Genomic DNA, 24,351 nt, shown 5'->3' with positions numbered 1-24,351 from the left:
CCATGGGTGAGGAGTTCTTCACACTGCCATTTTCCTGGGGGGCAAATCTGATCAGGCCCCTTTCTCGATCAGAGAAAGTGACAGTTGGTCACTATCCTTGGGGTAAGCATAGCATAATGTTTGAACTTGTTGAATCACTGTGTTGTACACCTCAGTGGCCCCTCATTGTTCTCAGGATGAAGTCCAGGCACCCTAACCAGGCTTGACAACTGTTGCCCCATCCTGCTCCATCACTCACCATTTCCCCAGAGGACCTGGACCCCACAGGTCAAGGTGAATCCCGGACGAGCCCCCAAATGTGAGAAATAAACCCACGGACCCAATCAAAGGAGGGATGCAGAGACTTGGGCACAGGGAAGCGAGGCTTTAATCAACGTTCTTGCAAGAGCAGGTGTCTGATGGACAGGCACACTGGGAGCAGTCACAGCAAGTAATTTATCTTCTAGCTTGAAGTCCCTCCCCTGATTCCTCATTGGCTGAGTACTACAGAGGTTACAGCCTTGCCCAGAGGTCACCTATGCCCACGTAAGGCAAAAGTACATTCCCTGAGGTGACGCAGAGACTTCAGTTCTTTGGCTCGTGCTCGTTGCAAAGCCCATGAAAATCAGCTTGCAAAATGGAGAGGGGAAGAAGAACCAGGAAGTGAAGTGTCTAAGGGTTGGGACTCCATTTGGCCGGTGGGGGAGGGGGTAGGGGTCGTACATATTTCCAACAGGTTGCAAACCTATTGTCAACTAGACAACACTGTTTTTATGTGGTGTTTCTGAAAATGAATCATCTCCCTTACTTCTCACGCCACAGAGTCAAATGACATGTGGCTCCCGAGGTGCCAGAGCCCCTATCCCAGCTCACCTGGCATCCTGCCCTGCTGCCCCCGAAGAGCCTGGAAACTCCCACCCCACAGCCTATGGAAATACAACTACCTTTAAGCTCCTGTGACTTCTATGGGGCTGTGCCTGGTCCCCTCTGTTGACTGTATTGGGGGCCACTGCCTCCGATACCTGGGCAAACCCCACATGTGGCCCCCTCTGTGGACTCCACAAGCTGTCCAATCCTAGGAAGTGTTCAACAAATCCAGAGGCACTTTCTTGGGGAGATGTCCTGGAGGGCTCCCTGGTGGCTGGGAACAGCCTGACCCTGGAAGGCACTCTGGTAGGCGAGAGGAAACAGGGGGGGAAGGGAGGGAGTGGTAAGCACATGGGTAGCACCCTACTCCATCACCATTCTGAATTCGTTTCAGAACCAGAATAGACGCCTCTCCTTGCCTCAGTTTCCACATTATAGCAATCACCTCTCCACAGTGATGTGACGGCCTTGAGGATCTCACATTTGACTCATCCCAAAGAGCCTATTCATCCGTTTATTTTATTTGATTAATGTTTATTTATTTTTGAGAGGGGGGGAGGAGCAGAGAGAGAGGGAGACAAAGAATCCCAAGCAGGCTTCACATGGTCAGAGAAGAGCCTGATGCAGGGCTCGAACTCACGAACCATGAGATCATCATGTGAGCCAAAATCAAGAGTCGGACACTTAAATGACTGAGCCACCCAAGTACCTTCTATCTATTGATTTTAAACAATGGCAGGGCTCCCCTAAGGCAGACTATGCCCAGATCCTACCCTAGACCAACAGAAAACAAATCCGTGGGGGAAGGACCCAGGCATTGGTAGTTTAAAATGTTTCCCTTCCATCCCCTCCACCATTTCCAATCCCCTTGTGTGATTAACTCTCACTGGCCCTTGAGGTCTTTCTTCCTCCAGGAAGCCCTCTTGATGTCATTCTCAAAACCCAAGTTGGGTGTGCCTCCTCTAAGCTCCCACAGCCCTGCATATCCACTGTATTCACACTTATTGCCCTGGTAAAACTGCACATTTACTTTCTTTTCCCCTCTGAACCTTGACTGTCACATCCCAATTGTGTCTTATTACTTGCATGTGTCCCCAGAGTCTAGTTCAAATGCCTAACCCATCTTAAAAGACATTAATAACTGAAATAAATGGGTGAATCGAACGTTGAGGATGCTTCTGGATTTTTACTCTTGTAAATAACAGTGAACATCTCCATAAATAAGCCTTTTCTTGTGTTTTAGAACATTCCCCCAGAAGTCGAGCTACTGAGACAAGGACACAATGATTCATGTGTCTCTTGCTACAGGTATATGTCTCACTCCATACATTCCTTTTCTCCCTTCTTCCTTAGCCACCCATAGAGTTTGGGTAGGATTGACCTATCTTTAATCCCTTCAGGAAATTTTCAGTTTAATCCAATCAGGATATCCTATCACTCCCCACACCCACTCACTGCCACAAGCAGTGATGAATTTAAGGATAATTCCATGATAAAAGCTCGGGCTGTGGGACCAACCAGACTCAGGTTCAACACTTTTTTTTTTTCACTATCAGGAAAACGCAGGGCTCTGACCAGAGCCAGAAAGCGTATGGCTCCTATGCTGGTGACATCCATTTTGTGGCCATCAGGGGAAGCCAGTCCGGTTTCTGAGTAGCATTTTCATTTTTCCTTTCAAACATAAGCATCCTAACACATGCTGCCAGCTTGTTTTCCAAGGATTTGTCAACATTTGCAATGAGGCTGAAATTGTTTTAAACTGTTTGATAAGACAGCTGCTTCTAAGAGTTCAATAATTCAGGAGATCAGGGGTCACAAAGACTCCAGAATTTTGATTCATTCATACTGCTCCCCCTCCCAGTGAGCAGCAGAATATAAGGTCAAACAGTATCTGTCACCCTGACCTGGAGGAACAGGTAAATTGGAGACCAATCTCTGTTCCCAGACATCACTGTGATTTTTTTTCCTTAATGTCTGCAACTTTTAAGAGTAACTTTTCCTGTTGGTTCTTTTTTTTTTTTTAATGTTTATTTATTTTTGAGACAGAGACAGAGTGCGAATGGGAGAGGGGCAGAGAGAGAGGGGGACACAGAATCAGAAACAGGCACCAGGCTCTGAGCTGTCAGCACAGAGCCCGACCTGGGGCTCGAACTCATGAACCGTGAGATCATGATGTGAGCCGAAGTTGGACGCTCAACTGACTGAGCCACCCAGGCACCCCTGGTTTTTCTTTTTAAATATAAAACAACCTTGTTCATCACAGAAAAATTGGAAAATATCTGTATTTCAACTATCTATTGCTGTGTCACAAACCATGCCAAGATTTAGCAGCTTACCATAATTCTGTGGGCCAACGTTCTGCGGGTCAACAATTTGGGAAGGACACAGTGGCCATGGCATATACTTGCACCACCATGGACCATCAACAGGGAGAACCAAAGGCTGGGATTGACTTGATTGCTGGGAGAGGAATTACCTGGAAGTGTCTGAACGTAAATGCTGGCTGTCAGCTGGGACCTCAGCTGAACACATACAGAGGGGCTGTCCATGTGGTCTGGGCTTCCTTGTAGCCTGTCTGCCTCAGACTGCCTACACGGAAGGTCAAGGTTCCAAGACTTACGTCCCAGAAGAACGTACATCTCCAAAGCTTCATGGCATTTTGTGACTTAGCATTGGAAGTCACATGACATAGTTTCTACCACAGTCCAGAGGGCATTCAGTCACGAAGGTCGTCGAGTCACTAAGTGGGAAAGAACGGAGGCCCCATCTTTTCCTGGCAGAGATAACAAATAATTTGTGAACATGTTCTAAAATCGCTACAGATGGGCACTGAGGAGGGCACCTGTTGGGATGAGCACTGGGTGTTGTATGGAAACCAATTTGGCAATAAATTATATTTAATAAAAAAATACAATAAAATAAAATCCCTACAATATTCAAACAAAAAAAGATGATATGCAGCAACATAGCCCTGACCACCCAGAGAAAATCAGAGTCAGCATCTCAGTGTGTACCTTTATGAATACTTTTTTATTTTTATAAAACTGGGCTCATTTTAGTCAAGACTCCTTTACTTGAAAGTGAGAGAAATCCAATTCAAACTAATGTCAGCAACAAAAGAAACGCACTGGCTCACGGGGCTGAAAATCCCAGGGACTTCAGGAACAGGTGGATCCAGGGGCTCAATGAATGTCATCAGGATCTGTCTTACCACATCTCTTGGTTCTACTTTCCCTTGTTTGATGTCATCTCAGGCAAGCTCTCCCACACTTGGCATGTGTGATTCTCAGGCCTTAGGCTTATAGAAAGAGAATTGCTTCTCTTCTGAGAGTTTTAGCATCATCCTGGGGATGGCCTTCATTGGCCCAGCTTGAGTCGGGAGTCCAGGGCCTCCTCTCATGACATGGCCTGCCTTGAATACCCTGGGTCCCTGGTTTTGTCCAATTAACTTTCTACTTATGCCATTTATTAAAAGGCCCCTAGCTTACCTTTTAATTAAATCTTTGAATTGCCAAGTCAAAGGGCATGCATATTTTTAATTTTTTTTTAATGTTCATTTATTTTTGAGAGAGAGACAGAGCACGAGCAGGGGAAGGACAGAGAAAGAGAGAGAGGGAGACACAGAATCCAAAGCAGGGTCCAGGCTCCAAGCTACCAGCACAGAGCCCCATGCAGGGCTCAAACTCACCGACCACGAGATAGTAACTGAGCCAAAGTTGTGCACTTAACAGGCTGAGCCACACACCCCAGGACACGCATGGTTTTAACGCTCTTGATGCCTTTTTTTGTAGACTGCCTTCATGAAAAGTTGTAGCAACTTCTACTCCCACCCACGTGAGTTAAGACTGGTGGTGATTTCTCCCCGCCCAGACCCATACGGGATACTAAAACTAAAAATACAATCTTTGCCAAAGAGACAGAATGGTATTTTGTGGTTTTCTTTTTTTCTTGTCTTATTGCTAGTGAGGTTCAATGAATTTCACTTCCTTCCATTTTTTCTTTACATTTAAAAAAATGTTTAATGTTTATTGATCTTAGAGAGAGAGAGAGAGCAGGGGAGGAGCAGAGAGAGAGAGGGAGACACAGACTCCGAAGCAGGCTCCAGGCTCTGAGCCATCAGCCCAGAGCCCGACGCGAGGCTCGAACTCACGGACCGCGAGATCGTGACCTGAGCCGAAGTCGGACGCTTAACCGACTGAGCCACCCAGGCGCCCCGGGGGTGATAATTTTAAACAGCAGTAGCTACAGTTATGGAGCGTTTGCAATGATCAAGCGTTGTGCCCAACACTGTCCATTCGTCATCGCATTTAACCTCCTCTGACATCATACGTGACACCTTCCTTTTGGGCCCCCTCTTGTAGAGGTTCACTCAGACCTCTGCAGTTTCATGGCTATAAAGTCCTCCCTCGTATTTCTGCAAAGAGGTTTCTTTCCTGTACCTTCCGCAGGAACGTCTCCGTTTCACCCCCTGCCTAGTCAGCCTCTTCACTTAGAGACTTGAGACCCACAGGAGGTAGGCAAGTGGCTTACTGCACGCGGTCTGGCCAACGTCACCATTTCTTGTTTTCTCTCTCCCTCTCAGGAGCAGCATCATCCCTCTCTGTCCACACAGCAGCCTAGGAATTGCTGTTGGTGATTTTGGCATGCCCTGGCAAGGTTATGTGTCTCTTCCCCTTCACAGGCTTATCGAGGTATTTATTTCCATACATACAGCGGGAAAAAAGTGGACGATAAAATGTTCTCTAGGCTGTCCACATCTCTAAGCTGGGGGGCTGATGCTGCCCCATTTTATAGATGAGAAAACTGAGGCTGAAAGAAATACAATAATTTGTCTGAGGTCCTACTCTTACGTAGGCTAAGAAACTCCAAGGGATGCTGCCGCTTGCACAAGAACAATCTATTCACCCTAAACTTGACCCCAGGCCTTCCCTCCTGCGGTTGCCGGTGTTGACCTCGGACTGTACCACATTCTCCCCTCCTCCCAATATCTGCTGGCCCAGGTAGGGCCATCTTTCCGAATCCTGCAGCCGCCAAAACAGCTCAGCCCGGAAGAGCTGGAGAGGTCAGTCACAGACACACGCCCGTGTCAGCGTGAAAGGCGACCCGCTTGTGACCTCCAGACCCCTCTGTCTGGCACCCCCAGGGGTCAGCCTTGGAGAACAGGAGACCTGGGGTAACTTTGGAGGGGCTCACGGCTCCTCGGGCCACAGGTAGAGATCAGCTTGTACCGAGGCTGGCAAGTGACTCATTCAGCCGGATGCTTTCCCGTTTGCTCAGCTCAGGCAGCTCCTGACGCAGAGCCGAACTTTCTCCTCTGCCTCATTGTGTGCCTGTTCTCGGGGGCGGGGGCTTTGGGTGGATTTCTGAAAAGCAATTATGCTTATTACTGGTTAGGATTTCAGAAGCCTGCTCTGTTTGCAGAGTGCACGAATTCCCAACCCTTTCCATCACTCATGCCTCCTGACAGCCCCATTTTGCAGGTGGAAAAATGTGCCGACGCAGAGCAGGGCAGAGAGGCTGTAACCGAAAACCAAAGATGGAGAGAGAGAGTCCTGGCAACGTTATTGGGGTCCGTGGAGCTCCCAGGCCTTCACCCTGGACATCTGGGTCACGTGAGCCAATAAATCCTCTCCTTTACTTAAGCCAGGTCGAGGTGAATCTCTCTCACGTGCAGCCAGCAGGCTTCTGACTATTATGCCTCTTATATGTGGGATCTTTAATACACACATGCGCACACACACCACAATATATATATTTTAGAAAAAATATATAAATCATCTATTTTTAAACTAAATGTTAATATATATATTTTATATATAACATTTTTGCTTATTTTACAAACTAAGGGCTCATTTTAAAAATCGAAACCAGGGTGGCTCAGTTGGTTAAGTGTCTGACCCGGCTCAGGTCATGATCTCACAGTGTGTGGGTTCGAGCCCCGCGTCGGGCTCCGTGCTGACAGCTTGGAGCCCGGAGCCTGCTTCGGATTCTGTGTCTCTCTCTCTCTCTCTCTCTCTCTCTCGGCCCTTCCCCTGGGTGCGCTCTCTCTCAAAAATAAGTAAACGTTAACAAATTTTTAAAGAAAAAAAGAAAAATTGAAGCCATACAAAACTGTGTACAGTGTGGATCTGAGGTCAAGCATAACTGATGAAGCATCGGCAGGGCTCCTTGCAAATTCCCATTACGGCGAAAGGAAACAGGTGGAAGGGGTGAGCCACAGGGGTGAAGCCTGGGAGGGAGAGGACGGCAGCAGCAAAACACAGAAGCTCTGCAGCAAATGGACAAAGGGTGACCGACCTGGCAGAGCTAAGAGATCTGAAGCCCGGGTAAGACCACAGAGACCAGGCAAGCCATCTAATTTGTGCCTGGACGCCCCAAAAGGCTTAGGAATTGGAGGTGTCATGTGCCTCCTGAAACAGGGTGTGGACAGGGCAGGAAATGGCAGGTGTGTTAGAAGTCTGTAAAAAGCAGCAGTCAGGTCTCTGCGTGGGGACCCCTCACCCAGGCAGAAGACTACAGGGTGTCTTTCTGGGTTGAGGCAAGTGACTCTGGCCTTGGGAGTTTGCATCCGGAAGCCAGGAAGGGGCTGAGTTAAGTGAGAGGCATAATCTGAAGGCTGAGGCCTTCCTCTCCTCTCTACTCTGAGAGGGTCAGGCTTTACCCCACCAGGCCACTGGAAGATTCCGTCGTAGAAAAAATGAGCAGCCCATGTTTTAACGTTTCTTTTTGAGAGAGAGAGAGAGAGCGTGCCAGTGGGGAAGGGGCAGAGAGAGAGGGAGATACAGAATCCGAAGCAGGCTGCAGGCTCTGAGCTGTCATCACAGAGCCTGAGGCAGGGCTTGAACTCACGAACCGTGAGATCATGACCTGAGCTGAAGTCGGACACTCAACCGACTGAGCCACCCGGGCGCCCCTGCCTTTTGCATTTTAAATTTCATAATGTGCTGTGGACACATCCCGTGTGTGTACATCTAAGTCTCTTTGTGCGGTAGACTGGTATGTGAGAAGAACAAGACGTTCATGCAGTCTCCAAGCATCACCCCACAGGTTACTTATTTACAGAGGAAGGAGGGCGCTTTTCCGGTGAGAAATCTGATTGGTGACCACCGCTTCAAAGGATCAAATCTGGCATCATCAGTGAGGGGCTCACTAATACCACACGCCTTCTTACGTGATGTATTAGTAAGCACACATTTACTTGTAAGACATTGCCAAAAACGCACATCCTGAATCTAGCTGGGAAGAAACAGACAAATCTCGAATGCGAGATGGTCTCCTAGACTCTTCAGAGATGTCCATGTAATAGAAGAAAGAAAGAAAAAAACAACAGCCCCAAGAACTGTTCTATATGGAAGGCAACTAAAGAGATACAACAGCCAAATGCAGTGGAATCCTAGACTGGAAAGAAGCTAGCTAAGAGGACATTTGGGGGACAACTGGGGAAATTTGAATACAGACTATAAATCTGAATATAGAATGTATATAGACCGTATTAATTAGAGTCTTACGGTTGTGTTTCTTGGGGCGCCTGGGGTGGCTTCAGTCGGTTAAGTGTCTGACTTGATTTCGGCTGGGGTCTTGATCTCAGGGTTCATGGGATCGAGCCCCGTGTGGGGGGCTGACGGCACAGAGCCTGCTTGACGTTCTCTCTCTCCCTCTCTCCCTGCCCCTCCCCGCCCCTCCCCAGCTCACGTGTGCTCTCTCTCTCTCTCTCATACACACAAAATAAATAAGCAAACTTCAAAAGAAAATGTGAAGTATTACTGTTGTATTTCTTGAGTGTGGCACAAACGTGACAAATTGTTGGCAATTGGTGAAAGTGGGTGAAGAATATACGGATGTTCACTGTACTATCTTGCAAGTTTTCGGTGAGTTTGACATGTTTCACAATAAAAAGGTGGGGGATAAGTGGCTGACCTCTGGAGACCGATCTACACGATCCATTTGGGAAGGAGACTCAGTCTCTCCAGGCGTCTCCTCTGTCAAGACTGAGCATAATGGAACCTACCTCATGAGCCTGTTGAATGAAATGAGATCGTGCCTGCAAAATGCCTCTCAGGGCTCCTGACATAGCAAACGTTAACTGTCACAATCATCTGCCTCGTTCTCTTTACTGGATGCAAAATTCCATTGTCTTGAGTGTCTGTTGATTTGGCAGGAAAGTCACCACCCAGCTAATGAGCTCTGCTCTTGTCAGCGCATGATGAGATGACCACAGTGCGTGCTGTCTGCAGGGATTGGAGCAGAAAGAGGTCTCGCCCGACTGTCGAATTTGGATGCCTGGTCAGTGGACACCTGCCCCTTTCCCTACCTCCTTTGTGTAAGAGCTTCCTTTTCAAAGGAAAACCCATGCCATGTGGTGTGACCTGTGTTAACTTTGCTGCTTCTACTGCCAGTGGGGCAGCGACCCACCCAGTCCTAGACAAAGCCCTTTCCTCCTGGTTGTGGCGGTTACTTTAAGAATAAGCATCCCCTTAGACAGAAGCCTTCCTGGGAGTTGTTTGCCAACACAATCTGGCACACCTGTGATGAACCAGAAATACAGAAATAGATCCAGCCCAGGGGCACCTGGGTGGCCCAGTCGGTTGAGCATCCGACTCTTGATCTCGGCTCAGGACGTGATCTCAGGGTTCGTAAGTTTGAGCCCCACGTGGGGCTCTGCGCTGGCAGCGTGGAGCCTGCTTGGGATTCTCTCTCTCCCTCTCTGTCTGCCCCTCCCTCCCTCCCTCTGTTTCTCTCAAAATAGATAAACTTGAAAAAAATAGATACTTCCCATCTCCGGACAGAGTTGATCCTTAGGTCTAGAAAGGGGAGACAGACAATATGAAGAGGCAGCTCCCTAGCACCCCAAATCCCAAAAAGATCAGTACTTTTCACTTCTCTGTCATTCCTTCAAATGAGGCACCCAAACTGAACTTCTCCGAAACCTGCTTTATCTGCAAGGCAGAGATTTAAGGTTGCCTCTAAAAGACCCGCGAGGAGCAATTTCCTCCCAATTACCACTAGCTGCTCAACGCCATTCCCCTGGGAGACTGTAGAGGGGAGATGGCACCGGATGATCGTGTCAGGGGATCTGCACTATTCAATACGTTCTGGAAATCCCCAAGGCTTGATGACAATGTCTTCCTTTTTGAACGCCTAACTTTTTTTTTTTTTTTAAAGCATTCTCCAGCCATCTCATTTTATTGTGTTCAGACCATCCTTTGACGCAAGTGGGACAAATATAGTCATATCTGTCCCTCCGAGAGCAGAGGAAGTGGTGTAGCGCCACGGAGGAGAACACGAGCTCTGGCGTCAGACTCCTGCGTTCACTCTTGGGTCTGCCAATTAGAGGCTTTGTAATCCTGGGCCAGTGACTCAGCTCTTTCCGAGCCTTGGTTCCCTCATCTGTACAACAGGGGCTCAGAAGCGCCTGTTTCATGGCATGGTGGTAAAGCTCAAATGAAATAATGAACGCAGTGGCAAAACCTGGCACACGGTAAGTGCTCAAGAAGTATTAGCTATTACTGTTGTTGTTGTTGTCGTTGCAGACAAGCCGGCGATGGCAAAGGTGGGTAAGCAGTCTCGGAGGGCTTCCGGGCAGAAGCATGATATTCGACATGGAGGCGGACACAAGGCCCAAGATAAGTGTCTCCGCTCTCAAGGACCTCACAACTAGGAGGGGAAAGGGGGACAAAAATCAGGAGCAAGCACAGTAGTAACGCAAACAATTAAAAAGGGGTCTCTGGAAAAGATGTTTCCAGGTGGCATGCCCAGATGCTGGTACAGGCCCTGGAGCGAGCTCCGCGGGGTGGGATGGGAGCGCATTCCTCTCCAGCTGGGAATCAGCAGAGACTCAAGCCCAAGGAGAGGCTCAGGTGAACACAGACACACATACGTGTTCAGATGGTGAGAATGAGGGCGTTTGTTACGGACAGATACGGTTCGAGAAGCGTCTCGCCAGATTCTCACGGAGGACGTAGGTCATGAGTTTCGCCTGGCCCAGAATTCAGGTCTACCTGAGGCCATTCGAGGACGTCCCACTGCCTTCACTGGCTTCTGTCGACATCGCCACTGTTCTGAAGCATAGTGGGTGAAAGGGATGGAAGGGTGGGCGGATGGTATGTGGTGGGTGGATTGATGAGAGACTGTAGATGGTGCATGAATGGGAAATAAGGGATAGATAGAGGGATAGTAGATGGAAGAATGGGTGGATGGGTGGCTGGCAGAACGGAAGGTGGATGGATAGTTGAAGGATGGATGGATGGATGGATGGTGGGGGGATGGAGGGATGGCAGCTGGATGGACAGAGACACAGATTTGCTTCATATGTAAATGCTCATGAGATGCAACCTATAGGTTAAGCACGAGCCCGGGGTGAAGGGGGGATAAAAAAAGAAACCACAGAATAGCAGCTACTTAATGGCAGTTAATAGGTGCCATAATTGAGTACTTACTGTGTGCCAGAGCCTGTGCTAAGCCCTTTACCACTTCACAAAAATCCTGAGGTCATTATTGTCATACCCATACAGAAACTGGAGCTTAAGGGGCACATCGCCAGGTTGCACAGGGAGTAGTTAGCAGCATCAGGACTCAGACTCAGGCTGCTGAAAACGCCAAGCTCCTGTCCTTAACCTCTGTGGTTGCTTGACCTTCTTCCTCATAGAAGAAGCTTTATAGCACCAGCGAGGAGTCAAGAACTATTTCCTGGGACTGGGGAGGGTAGGGCGGGGCCCAGGTGACTCAGTTGGTTAAGCGTCTGACTCTTGGTTTTGGCTCAGGTCATGGTCTCACAGTCCGTGGGATCGAGCCCCTCATCGAGCTCCACGGAAGGAGACACCACAGCTGAGTCTTAAAAGCCAGGAGAAGACAGGGCTGTCAAGGTAGAAAGAACAGAGAGCCCAGCACTGAGAAGACATAACAAATCCTTCCTCCTTGTGAGAGAGAAGCAAGAAAAGGGAGGAGGCTGGAGATGTAGGCTGGGACCAAGTTGAGGAGGGCCTTGAGTGCCACATCTAGACTAATTAATAGTAATATGAATAGCAATGAGTACTAGGCATCAAGCATTCTCCTAAGTACCTTTATTTGTATTAGCTCATCTGATCCTCCCAAGTAGGTGAGATTAGCTGCTAACTACTCGTCCATTTTTCAGCTGAACAATCTGAAAGACTGAGTAACTTTAATAAGGTCACACGGCTAACAGGTGGCAGAGCCAGGACGTGAACCCACATCTTTCTGACTCCATAGTCCACACCTAAACCACCATGTGTGGGCTTGAACAACTCTAGCCATTGTGCAAGGGTTTGGACTTCCTCCTCTCTAATGGGAAGCCATTGGAAGTTTTGGAACAGAGGATAACCTAATCAAATGTGTACATTAGCTATGTCCCCTCTGGTGACTATGGGAGTTGGGCAGAGTAAGACAAAACCGGTCTGTCCTATAAGCCCACCTTTGGCCTCTCCTGCATGCCTCCCTCTGCCTAGACAACCCGCATCCCCACCTCCCAGGTCCCTGAGCCCACTCACTGGATCGGACGCCAGAACATCTGTTTCTCTGCAGGACCTTAAGCAGGACCTGCCCCTCCACTGGGTTTCAGATGCCTTATAGGAAGGGGGTGGCTCATAGATCTTTACGAATCTCTTCCAGCTCTGACATTATACGTCCCTCGGATGTTCTCTGGGACTACGCAGCTAAATGTGTCACTTTCAGCCACTCCTAACAGCCTCAGGAAAGTTGACACCTGCATTTTTTTCCCCCACCACCATGAAGTTCCAATGGCTCTTCCTCCCCAACATAAAAGAGTTATTTTTGGCCACTATTCAATAGAAAGCTTTGTTCTCCCAGCCCTCGTGTGTCATCACCAGCTTGTCTCTCCAGAATCCCCTTCAAGACACCTTTGCCTTCCGGAGCCACTAACTCCAAGGGGGAAGCTATTTATAAGCCTCTGAGGGTGCATAATTGCTGATTGCGTCTAGCTGAGGCGTCGTCAACAAGGAGCGTTATGCTGGAGACTGGCTCTCTTAATGGCAGCATATGCGTCAACTGTCACTTGGCTGAGACTCTGGGGAAGGTCTGCATTCCATTTAAACGTAGTCCAAGAACTAAACGGGGTCGGTGGGGGTGGGGGGGAGGCTTGTAAACCAAATGGTGAACATGGCCTCTGGCTTGTGTCCTGAAGTCTATTCAGGTAGGGCTGGCCTCCTTCACCTTGGCAGAAGAGGAAGAAGCATTATCATGTGGTATTTGTGGGTGTGGGCTTGGAGCCAGACTGCCTGGGTTCAAAAAACATTTTCTTTATGTTTCATTTATTTTTGAGAGAGAGACAGAGCATGAGCAGGGGAGGGGCAGAAAGAGAGGGAGACACAGAATCCGAAGCAGGCTCCAGGCTCCCAGCCGTCAGCACAGAGCCCGACGCGGGGCTCGAACTCATGAACCTTGAGATCATGACCTGAGCCGAAGTGGGACACTTAACTGACTGAGCCACCCAGGCGCCCCCAGACTGCCTGTGTTCAAAGCCCAGCTCTGGTTCTTGTGGGTGCTACAAACTTAAGTGAGTCACCTAACATCTCTGTGCCCAGTTCCCCCATGTAGAAAATGGGGATATTGTGGGCTTAAGGGAGTTATTGTCTGTGAAGTCGTAAGAACAGTGTCAAGCACATAGTAACAGCTCAACAAAATGTGGGATCTTATCATTATTATTATTAGGATTCCATGCATAGTGAGAGCTCCCACTGGCCTGAAGAAATAAGTAGACCTGAGGCAATGGTCCTCAAAGTGTGGTCCCCAGGTTTACCAGAGAACCTGTCAGAAATGCAAATTCTCAGACCCCACCCAGACCCACTGAATCAGACCCTCTCTTAGGTGGAGCCATAAATCTGGGTTTTAATAAGCCTACTGTATGACACTGATACACGATGACATCTGGATGGCATCCCTCCATTTCTTCTAAAACACTCATAACTGGTCAGTCCCTAAGACGAATGAAAATGGCAGCATTAACTGTGTGATGTGACTTAGGACAGGTCTTTTCCATTGTGAAATGGATGAAAATACAGGGCTGGTGTGGGAAGCCAACGATATAAGGAATATGACAAGCCTGAATGACCTCTCCTGCTTCTGGTTTGTCTTTCCAGGTGACCTTAAGAAGTTGTCCCCGGGACCAAAGGTAGGCCCCAGCTGATTCCGCAGTTTAGTTCCCTGGCTTTGGAAAAGGGCAGACCCTTCCTGTGAAGAGAAAACCAACAGTGTCTGGGTCGCTCTCAGTCAGTGGCTTCCCCCTCCCTGGGATCTGGCTCCTCCCAGGAGTTATAAATACAGAAGGCAGAGGGCCTTCAGACCAGGTGACTGGGGGAAGAGGAATGACTTCAGAATGACCAAGACTCAAAACTTGGTTCCAGCTAAGTGACATGGGCAGATATACTACGCCTCTCTGCGCCTTTCTGTGAAACAAAAATAATTATCCCTCCATGTAGGTGGCTGAGACAATGAAATGAGGACCCCTATTAAGCTGGCACTATATGCGGGCTCCGCAGGTATGGCAGTGACGAGACAGATGTCCCCCTGCCTTCGTGGAACAGACATTCTAATGAGGGAGAGAGATATTCAACATCCAGGTACAAGGCCAACTACCTTATTACAATTGTGACAGATACCCGATGACGTAAGAGGGACTCCCTCTGATGCACGAGGGTAAGGACAGGTGGGGAAATAGTAATGTTTGGTCTGAGAGCAGGAACTTGGTGGGCAAAATTCCAGAATTTTGAAGGCCACTGTGAGAATTCTGAGCAAGAAGAAGTAATAAAGGATTTTCAGCAGGGGCATGAGGTGATCAAATCTGAGCTTTTTAAAGAACACTTGTATTTAAATAAATAAATAAATAAACATTAAAAAAATATTAAATAAAAAAAATAAAACAAACAAAAAAAACTGAAAAAAAAAAAAAGAACACTTGTATTTAAAAAAAAAAAAAAAAAAAGACCACATCATGTGCTGGTGAGGTTATGGAGCACCTAGAATGCTCCACCGCAGGTGGGTGTATGAAATGGTACAACTACTTTGGAAAACAAGTTAGCAGTTTCTTGTAAAGTTAAAAATACTTTTACCATCTAACCCAGCAGCCCACTTTTAGGGATTTACCCAGGTAAAATTAACCATATGTTCACACACACACACACACACACACACACACACACACACTGGAGAAGAACGTTTGTAGCAACCTTGCACAAAATGACCAAAACCTGGAAACAATCCAGATGCCCAGTGACTGGTCAAGGGATAAACCACTTGCTTGGGTGAAGCTCTACTAAGCAGCAAAGAGAAACAAATTGCAAATACATGCAGCCCATGGCGGGCTCTCATAAGAACTATGCTGTGCGAAAGAAGACTCAGGAGAATACTGTATTATTCTGTTTATATGCTATTTTAGAAAAGCCAAAACTATGGCTAAAAACAGATCAATGGTTGCCAAGGGATAGGGGAAGAGGAGGGCTTGACAGTAAAGGGACACAGGGAAACTTTTGGGGGTGGTAGAACTGTCCTATATATCTTGATTAAGGTGATGGTTACCTTACTGTGTGTGCTTGTCAAAACTCACAAAAACGTACACCAAAGAGAGACAATTTTACTGTGGGTGAATTATGTTTGTTTGTTTGTTTGTTTGTTTTAAAGCATGTTTGTTACAGAAAGGAGAATAGATAGGGCTGGGGGGCAGTTAGAAGGCTTTTATATGTCGGCAATAAAAGATGACAAGACTGTGCTGGGGGGGGGGGCGGGGGGCACAGTAGGGATAGAGAAGTAGGCAGATACAAGAACTGGCCCAGAGGTGAGCATACACACAAAATGCCACCCAGCATGAGGCTGGCACCTTACAGCTTCTCTCTCAGTTGCTGTCTGTGTGTCATTTACATGAGCCTCACGTCTACATAGATAACTTTCACATACACACCTGCAACTTCTGCCAGTCACAGCGTGCTATGGGCTGCAAGGTTCATGGGGGACAGTTGTCAGGGGAGGGGGCAGAGGCATCATTGGGGACAGAGTGGAAGGGAGATTCATAGGAGGAGAGCAGCGCAGGTTGGAGTCAAGATACACCTAAGGTGTGGACAGGGTCCCGAGCGATGGCCGCAGAGACACTGCCAGCTCTGCCCATGGATAAGGAGACCAATGTAAGGGTGACAAGTGGTCTTGACAGGTCTGTCCTCGGCTGCCACGACCCCTCCCTGTACCTCTTATATCTCCCTTCTCATCAGAGCCTCTGAGCCTCAAAGGAGAGCCATGGTTCAAAGTCTAATTATTTCCTCGGATGACATTACCCTGCCTCTCACATCTCGGACACAGAGTGAGTTTTGTGCAGTAAGGCCTGGGGTGGGAGCCAGGAGACCTGAATCATCATCCCAGCTCTGACTCTCTGACTTTGGGTGACTTACTTTCACTCCCTGGGCCTTGACTTCTACGTTTGGAAAATGAGCTGGTTGATCTCTATGGACTCACCCAGCTTTTAAAATCAGTGAATTCTCCTCAAAAGGTTTTTAATACGCCCGTCCTCATTCCAAAATGTATGTTAAAAATTTTTTACCAAAATGAATGGAGCAAGATAAAAATGAATTGATTAGGAAATTGAGATGAAAGAGGCCAAGGGTAGGAAGACAGGCTTGTACCTTGCTAGAGATTAACCTTAGCCTTGACCTTGGAGATTGAATTTATCTCCAAGATTTCTAGCAGCCACAGCAAAGAGGCAATCAAGATCCATTAGATCAGAAGTGTTTGATAGAAACTTCTGTGAAGACAGGAATATTCTGTATCTGCACTGCTCTAGAGTAGTAGCCTCGAGCCACGTGTGGCTATGGAGACAGAGTGTAGGACAGTGCAACCTTAGATAATTCGCGATGCTTTCTCGGTGTGCCAGTTAGAAATTTACCCCGCATTGCCTGGCCTGAGATGTTGATGGCGGGCCTCGGAATTAATTCTCCTTTGCCAGCTGGTACAATGTTAAGTTTTGTCACTGGCGGCAGAGGAGGGACCCTGAAGGAGGGAGGGGCTTCTCTTCTCGTTTCCAGCCCACTCTTCTGAGTAGGCTTCTGAAGCTTGTCAGCACCAGACTCTGGCAGCCCATGTGGCCTCTCCAGTGCCCGGTTCCAGGAACATGAGTGCCTTCTCCAGCACTCAACCACCGGAGAGCAGGCACCAGCTGGTAGAGTGTACTGGAGCCAACGGTACCCAGAGGCAAGAAGCTCCAGAACCTCTTCAAGTGACTTCGGGGTGAAATGCTGCAGATGAAGCACCTCTCTGTGGACAGCCTCCCCTGGCTCCCCTTCGGGCAATTTTACCCAAGTTCTAAGGCATGGTGTCTCGGGGCAGACGGCTCCCTGTTAGAACCCCAGGTGGCAAATTTCCAGCACATCCTGCAGGTACAGTAGCCCAGAGAGACTCATCCACTAGCCGATTGGCCTCATCCAGGCCCTCTCCAAGGTCTGGATCACAGCTCTGGGGCCGGGGGGCTTTCCTAGGGCACTCTCTTAGTCCCAGGGATAAGACTACCCTCAGAGCCTTGGTTACACTACGCCTGTATCCTTCGCAGCTCTTTGCTTCTTACTAACCAATTCTTTGTTACTCCAGTCTTCTCTTATGGTTAATTGTACATTAAACTTTCTCTGTTCAAATGTCTGTGTAGTTTTCATCTCTGGACTGGACCCTGGCTGCTATAGGAGTCGTCTCAGGAGACAGACCCGTAAACATGGGGTTTGGGTGTTGGTGTGGTCATGCCCTTGGGCTTTGAGAGAAATAATGAGCTCCTCATCAATGGGAAATGGGAGGCTAGTAATCCACTGTGTGCAGTGGATTAAGTAAGCTATCACCTGTGCTTGATTATGATGAAGCGCCAACGGAAGCAGGCGCCCAGGGAGCCCAATTAGATGCTTCGCTTGACTATTATGGCTGTAATGGCGACCATAATGATTATAGTGTGGGATATATTCCTTTGCGTGGACTTGCATGCTTACAGAGAAGAGAATGCCAAGTTCAGTTCAAACCATGGTCTGAGTAGTAAAATGAACAGAAGTTAGAGGAATATTTTCTTTCTTAAGGACACGAAGTTGATATGACTGAAAACACACAATTTCATTGTGTAAGTTGCTGAATTTCAATAACAGCTGAATTCACAGCTTCATCAAGGTGTTCATGTTTAACTGGATTGGGCAAGAAAGGGATCATAGAACGTGAAAGGAGGTCCTCTGATTGAATCCAATTGGGACTGACGGTCTTGAGCCCCCACGTCATTCTGAGCATCCTTTGCCCATGGCAGTAGCTTTCTCTCTGGTGTATTAGGACACTAGCATTTTTTCTTTCTTGAGCCCTTCGATAACTTCATCTGAGGCAAATGCGTTGAGAGGGTACACTCTCTTTCCTCAAGACCCACCATGACCACCCCCTGTTGCCACTAAACTCATAACTAGGGTCACATATCAATATGCTTTATGGAGACAGGTACACATTATGACCATGGAGGAAAAAGGTTAAGTATACAAGAACTGAAAAATCATACTAATCTATATCAACAGAGATCTGGGATCATGTGTGGGTCTGGATCTGAAGAGTGTTAGACCAAGGACGGTGGACCCTAACACTACAGTGAGCAAATTCACTGATGTAGATGAACCTACTAGAGACTCCAGATTTAATATGTTATCTCATGCCCCTGGAGGTGTCTCTAACTGCTCACTTGGTGATTGACTGAAACTTGAACTCAACAGTGACCTACATGTAATGAGATTGAGAGGCCACAGCCTGGATTTATATGCCTGGAATTATATGGAAGATGAAATTCAAAGATGTAGGGGCATGAGTAGATATGATCGGATTTATCGTGTACAATTTGCACACCCACCCACCAACTGTGTTCCATGAGAACAGCCAGAACACATTCCCTTGATTAAGGCATTGAGAAATACATGTGAGAGGGGTGCACCTGCAATCTTGAAATCTCCGTGGTTGCTCTTTTTGTTCGACTATAGGTTCGACTATAGGGAAGGTCACCATTGATATGGGCTCCCTGATTTCAGGGAAAATCATGGGATCCTGAAGCAGCAGAGGACAAATGGCATTACTTAACTGCTAAAGACCAGGTGAGTACATCTATTTTAAATAGCAGCGGGAATGTACCAGGAACCAGAATGTCTTGGTACACAAAGATCTTTGGACATGGTTAATTGATCATGGAATCCCAAGGATGAAATACATGGCCATCCTAGCAGAGAGCTGCTTGGCCTCTGTAACAGGAAAAGGCTCGAGGTCTGATAGCCAAAAATCTGACCTAGTATCCACAGTCAAGGGTCATGGCTTTCACCCAATTTCGAAGCCTAGGCCAATTCACAGTCAGAGCCCTTTGATTGAAGGGGTGGTGGGGTACCCTTGAAGAATGGCCCCACCATTGCCTCAAATAGGCATGGCAAATCTTCCTCTAAGAATTCCCCAAAGGGACCTACAGTCATTTGCCAGAGTGACTGTATTAGGAAGAAAAAGAAAAGTTCAGAGATAACTTGACACCAGCTTGGAACTGATGCTTATTCCTGGAGACCCAAAACACCACTGCAGCCCAAAGTAGGGGTTATAGTGGTCAGGTGATAGAATCTTAGCTCAAGTCAGACTCACATTAGACCCAGTTGATCCACAAATCCACCCTGTAGGCTATTTCCCAGCTCCTAAAATTATCATTTATTATTATTTTTTAAAATATAATTTATTGTCAAGTTAGCTAACATATAGTGGAACAGTGTGCTCTTAGTTTCAGGGGTAGATTCCTGTGATTCATCATTTACATACAGCACCCAGTGCTCATCCCAGCAAGTGCCCTCCTCAATGCCCATCTCCCATTTTCCCCTCTCCTCCCCCCACATCAACCCTCAATTTGTTCTCTGGATTTAAGAGTCTCTTATGGTTTGTCTCCCTCTCTGTTTGAAACTATCTTTTCCCCTTCCCTTCTCCCATGGTCTTCTGTTATGTTTCTCAAGTTCCACATATGAGTGAAAACATATGATATCTGTCTTTCTCTGACTGATTTATTTCACTCAGCATAATACCCTCCAGTTCCATCCACATTGTTGCAAATGGCAGGATTGCATTCTTTCTCATTGCCATGTAGTATTCCATTGTATATATAAGCCACATCTTCTTTATCCATTCATTAGTTGATGGACATTTAGGCTCTTTCCATAATTTGGTTATTGTTGAAAGTGCTGACATAAACATTGTGGTACATGTGCCCCTATGACTCAGCACTCCTGTATCCTTTGGATAAATTCCTAGTGTGCTATTGCTGGGTCATAGGGTAGTTCTATTTCTAATTTTTTGAGGAACCTCTACACTGTTTTCCAGAGCGGCTGCACCAGTTTGCATTCCCACCAGCAGTGCAAGAGAGTTCCCATTTCTCCACATCCTCGCCAACATCTGTTGTTTCCTGAGTTGTTAATTTTAGCCACTCTTCCTGGTATGAGGGGGTATCTCAATGTGGTTTAGACTTGTATTTCCCTGATGATGGGTGACGTTGAGCATCTTTTCATGTGTCTGTTGGCCATCTGGATGTCTTCTTTGGAGAAGTGTCTATTCATTTCTTCTGTCCATTTCTTCACTGGATTATTTGTTTTTCGGGTGTTGAGTTTGGTAAGTTCTTTATAGATTTTGGATACTAACCTTTTATCTGATATGTCATTGGTAAATATCTTCTCCCATTCCATCAATTGCCTTTTAGTTTTGTTGATTGTTTCCTTTGCAGTGCAGAAGCCTTTTATCTTGATGAGGTCCCAATAGTTCATTTTTGCTTTCATGTCTCTTGTCTTTGGAGGCATGTCAAGCAAGAAATTGCTGCAGCTGAGGTCAAAGAGGTTGTTTCCTATTTTCTCCTCTAGGGTTTAAATTTATCATTTAAATAGACATTACTTGACAACTGGCAGAATCCTCACACTGGCACTCTGACCAATGGGAGGAGGATCACTATGGTAGGAAAGACTAAATGGAAACCTTTAGAACTTCCCCTCTGATTACTATGGTAAACCAGAAGTAATACCACATCACTGGGGAAATTGCAAAGATTAATGTCACTTTCAAAGACTTGAAAAAAGTAGGGATAGTGATAACTATCACATCCCCCAATTAACTCACTAGTTTGACCTATGAGGAAGTCAGACAGATCTTGAAAAATGAGAGTGATCTATTATATATGTAACCAGTGATGTTTCCCACTCCAGATGTTGTTCCAGATTTAGTATCTTTCCTGGAAGAAATCAACATAGCTCTGGGCACTTAGTATGCAGCTATTGGATTGCTGCATATCAATGTGTAAGAATAATTAGAAGAGGTTTGCTTTTACCTAGCAGGGACAACAGTCTACCTTCCTGGTTGTGCTTCAAGAATGCATCAATTCTCCTCGAGGTTAATGAGTTGGAGCCCCACATTGGGCTCTGAGCTGACAGCGCAGATCATGTTTTGGATTCTCTGTCTCCCTCTATCTCTGCCTCTCCCCCGCCCCCACCCCTCTCAAAAATAAATAAAAGTAAAAAAAAATGTTTTAAAAAAAGAATACATCAATTCTCCTCTTCTCTGCCATAAATAATAATCCATAGAGATCTTGATTGTCTTGACATTCCATAAAATATCATACCGGTTCACTACATTGATGACATTTTGCTAATTGGATCTGATGAGCTATTTTATTCTTCCCTTATTTTTGTTTTATTTATTTATTTATTTATTTATTTATTTATTTAATGTTTATTTATTTTGAGAGAGAGAGACAGAGCATGAGTGGGGAAGGGGTAGAGACAGAGGGAGACACAGAATCTGAAGCAGGCTCCAGGCTCCGAGCTGTCAGCACAGAGCCCGACGCAGGGCTCGAACTCAAGAACCGCAAGATCATGAACTGAGCCGAAGTGGGACACTTAACCAACTGAGCCACCCAGGCGCCCCCCCCCCCCTTTATTTTTGTTTTATATACAAGTTTTTGAAACTTAATTTTTCAGTTGGGCCTTCAGGTGACAATATTCAGTGGGACTGTGACAGAATTGGGGGACAACTAATACAGCTTAGCAATGGATACAGTGCCTATTGGGATGGTGCCTCTCCTCTTTTGGGAGAGAGGGTGAGAACTTCTTCACGTGTAATAAGGATAGCTATATCTTACAGATGGAAAGTTTAATCCCATTGGGGATTTCTGGGATGCAGTATAGAGCCCACCTCTCAGGGTTATCCCCTCCTCCCCCTGTCGCCCAAGGGTCAACACACACTCTCTCTGCACAAACTTCCACCAGTCAGTGGTTGAAAGCTGCAGGGGGCTGTTAATGTTCTACTGTTAGCCTGCCAGGCCAATGGCAACGGGAAACGCCCAGGCAAAGAAATGCAGGTGTCAGCTGTGGCAAGGGGCGGTAAGGGCAGGTGGATACAGGTGAGGCCCTGAAAGTGTCTGCTTCCCTGCGGTTTCCTTCCCTCTAACACAGGGAAGAGAATTCCTGCCTCGCAAGGTCGTTTCTGTGCCGCTCACTTGCAAACTCTGGGAATTACTATCCATGACTTGGGAGTTACTATCCAAGTCCTTGGACGTGACTATCCAGGACTATCAATCCTTGAATTGCTGGGAAAGCTGAGAGAGATGGTGTAGAGAGAGCAGCTGACAAAGAGGCCGTCCTCAACACGAGTCTCTTCCCTCTCCCTTTTCATTTTAGTCATCGCTTCCCTGTATCCAGGATTTACTCTGTGCCAGGCACTGTGCTTGGTGCTACACGTTTCTGACATCCAGGTGTCAACCATCCTATACAGAAGAGGAAACAGAAGCTCAGAGGGTTTGAGTCACTTTCTCCAGGTCACTGTGCACATGAGAACCACGACTGTCTGACTCCAGCGCCCTAGCTCTCAGCCTCGTGATGCACTGAGCTGCCGGGGGCTGATTTCTGACATGCTAGCCCATGTGCTTATTTAGGAGCCGGGGTGCTGGATGCCTCAGCCAGCATCTGCCCTTGCCAGACACGACCGAGATTAGCTCTGGGAGAAGCTGCTGCCAGGAACTGACATGTCTTCTGCTTCTCTTCCTTCGTAATTGGTGTCCCACCAAGACAGCTCAGGTGGGTGGGAGAAATTCTTCTTTCTCCCTGCCTCGGGCTTTGTCCCCTTCTGCCCACACATGGCCCAGAGGCATCACATGGCCTCACCTTTTGAGGGCCTCCTTGGGGGAAATTAATTTTGAGTCCGGGCTTCCAGGCTTGCGTGGCCAGGCTCTACGTTCTGTCAACTGGTTCGTCTGTGCACAGAAGAAATAGACATGCCGCCTACTTTGTGTCCTGCCGCTTTGGAAGGCCCAAGCTGTAGCTGCTAACCCTCTCCTCATTGGGTTTGGAGCCTAGCGGAGGAGGCCGAGCGTGTGCCTAGGGTACCGGCAAAGTAAGGTGCCGAAAAGGGATCGGAGATAAGTGCAAACCAATGCAGTGAGCAGGAAGAGTGGTTCCCATATATCTGCCGTGTGTTTCTGACATCGTGGGTTGGCTCGTCGAACCCCAGGCCCCGCTTTGTGCATACTTTATCACATACCAGAGGCTGGCAAACCCACATCTACAGCCTGGGTCCTTGACTAACCTGTCTTCCAAAACTGGACGCACTGTTTGGAAGCTAGGATTGAGGTGGAATTTGGATTTCCACTCCCAGCACTACCCAGCACATTCTTGGAGCATTCGGGTTTTTTTCTTGCGGCAGTGACAGCAGGGGTCCAGTGACCGGGGCTTCACTTCGGGTTGTTGAGAGGAAGGTCATGGGACATCCGTTTTGTTGTCTTCAATCAAGGCAGAGGCACTGTGGCCCTGGAACCCAGAGTGGTGGCAGTTTTCTGATCTACGCATCTCGGCGGAGGCAATGTGGCCTTGGAGCCAGGAACCGAAACAGAGACTTCCCGAACCTTCATCCTCCTGGTCGTAGAAGCTCCTGTGGCGGACCGATCCTCCTAGTACATTCTGGGAGACATGCCTGGAAGTTCTGCCTACATCTGGGAGGCAGAAATGAGGCAGAAGGCACATGTTGTCTCTCTGTACGAGTGGGCAGACACATGTCAGGCTAGTGGGCAGACGCTAGTCGGCAGATGACCACAGAGGCTTCTGCAGAAGCCTCTGGACATTCTCTTACAACTGTGGGACCTACAGGCAACTGGGGAGTTACAGGCAATAAGTCTCATCCTGAGAGGGGCTCTGGAAAACACATACATCACCCCATTTGATTTTCACAACAACCCTGTGAAGAAGAGGCTGTTCATAATCCCACTTTATTGAGTAAGTAGAGGTTAAATAATCGCCCTAGGTCACAAGTCTATGTGACTGCAAAGCTCATGTTCGCCATTCCCTACCCTTGACATCCTGCCCTGGACACCTCCATCCTTCATTTGCAAATCGGAGGGACCAGAAGGTACAGGAAAGGGTAGAGTGGGCAGGAAGGGCAGAGAGATCTCCCGGAGCCAGGCTGTGGTCAAAGCACAAACTATCCTTGGAATGTCAGAAAGTG

At 47.4% G+C, this 24,351-nt stretch overlaps 2 long non-coding RNA genes across 2 annotated transcripts in view; both read right to left on the bottom strand.

Moving 5' to 3' along the window:
- Positions 1 to 359: 359 nt before the first annotated feature.
- The window catches only part of LOC144615890 (uncharacterized), a 61,623-nt gene continuing 37,631 nt past the window's right edge, over positions 360 to 24,351 (bottom strand). Inside the window, exon 4 of the long non-coding RNA XR_014137437.1 lies at positions 360 to 1,149. This is a non-coding gene — a long non-coding RNA (uncharacterized LOC144615890). The remainder of the gene's footprint in view (positions 1,150 to 24,351) is intronic.
- On the bottom strand, positions 13,715 to 14,572 carry LOC132666067 (uncharacterized). Its single transcript, XR_009604445.2, has 3 exons — positions 14,455 to 14,572; positions 13,931 to 14,049; positions 13,715 to 13,796 (listed from the first exon to the last, which is right to left on the bottom strand). It is a non-coding gene; the product is annotated as an uncharacterized LOC132666067 (long non-coding RNA).

This window comes from Panthera onca, chromosome A3 (assembly GCF_046562875.1).
Source record: "Panthera onca isolate mPanOnc1 chromosome A3, mPanOnc1 haplotype 2, whole genome shotgun sequence".
In the NCBI taxonomy this organism is placed as follows: domain Eukaryota; kingdom Metazoa; phylum Chordata; class Mammalia; order Carnivora; family Felidae; genus Panthera; species Panthera onca.
Note: the sequence above shows the minus strand (reverse complement) of the source record. Positions and strands in the feature narration are given on the sequence as shown.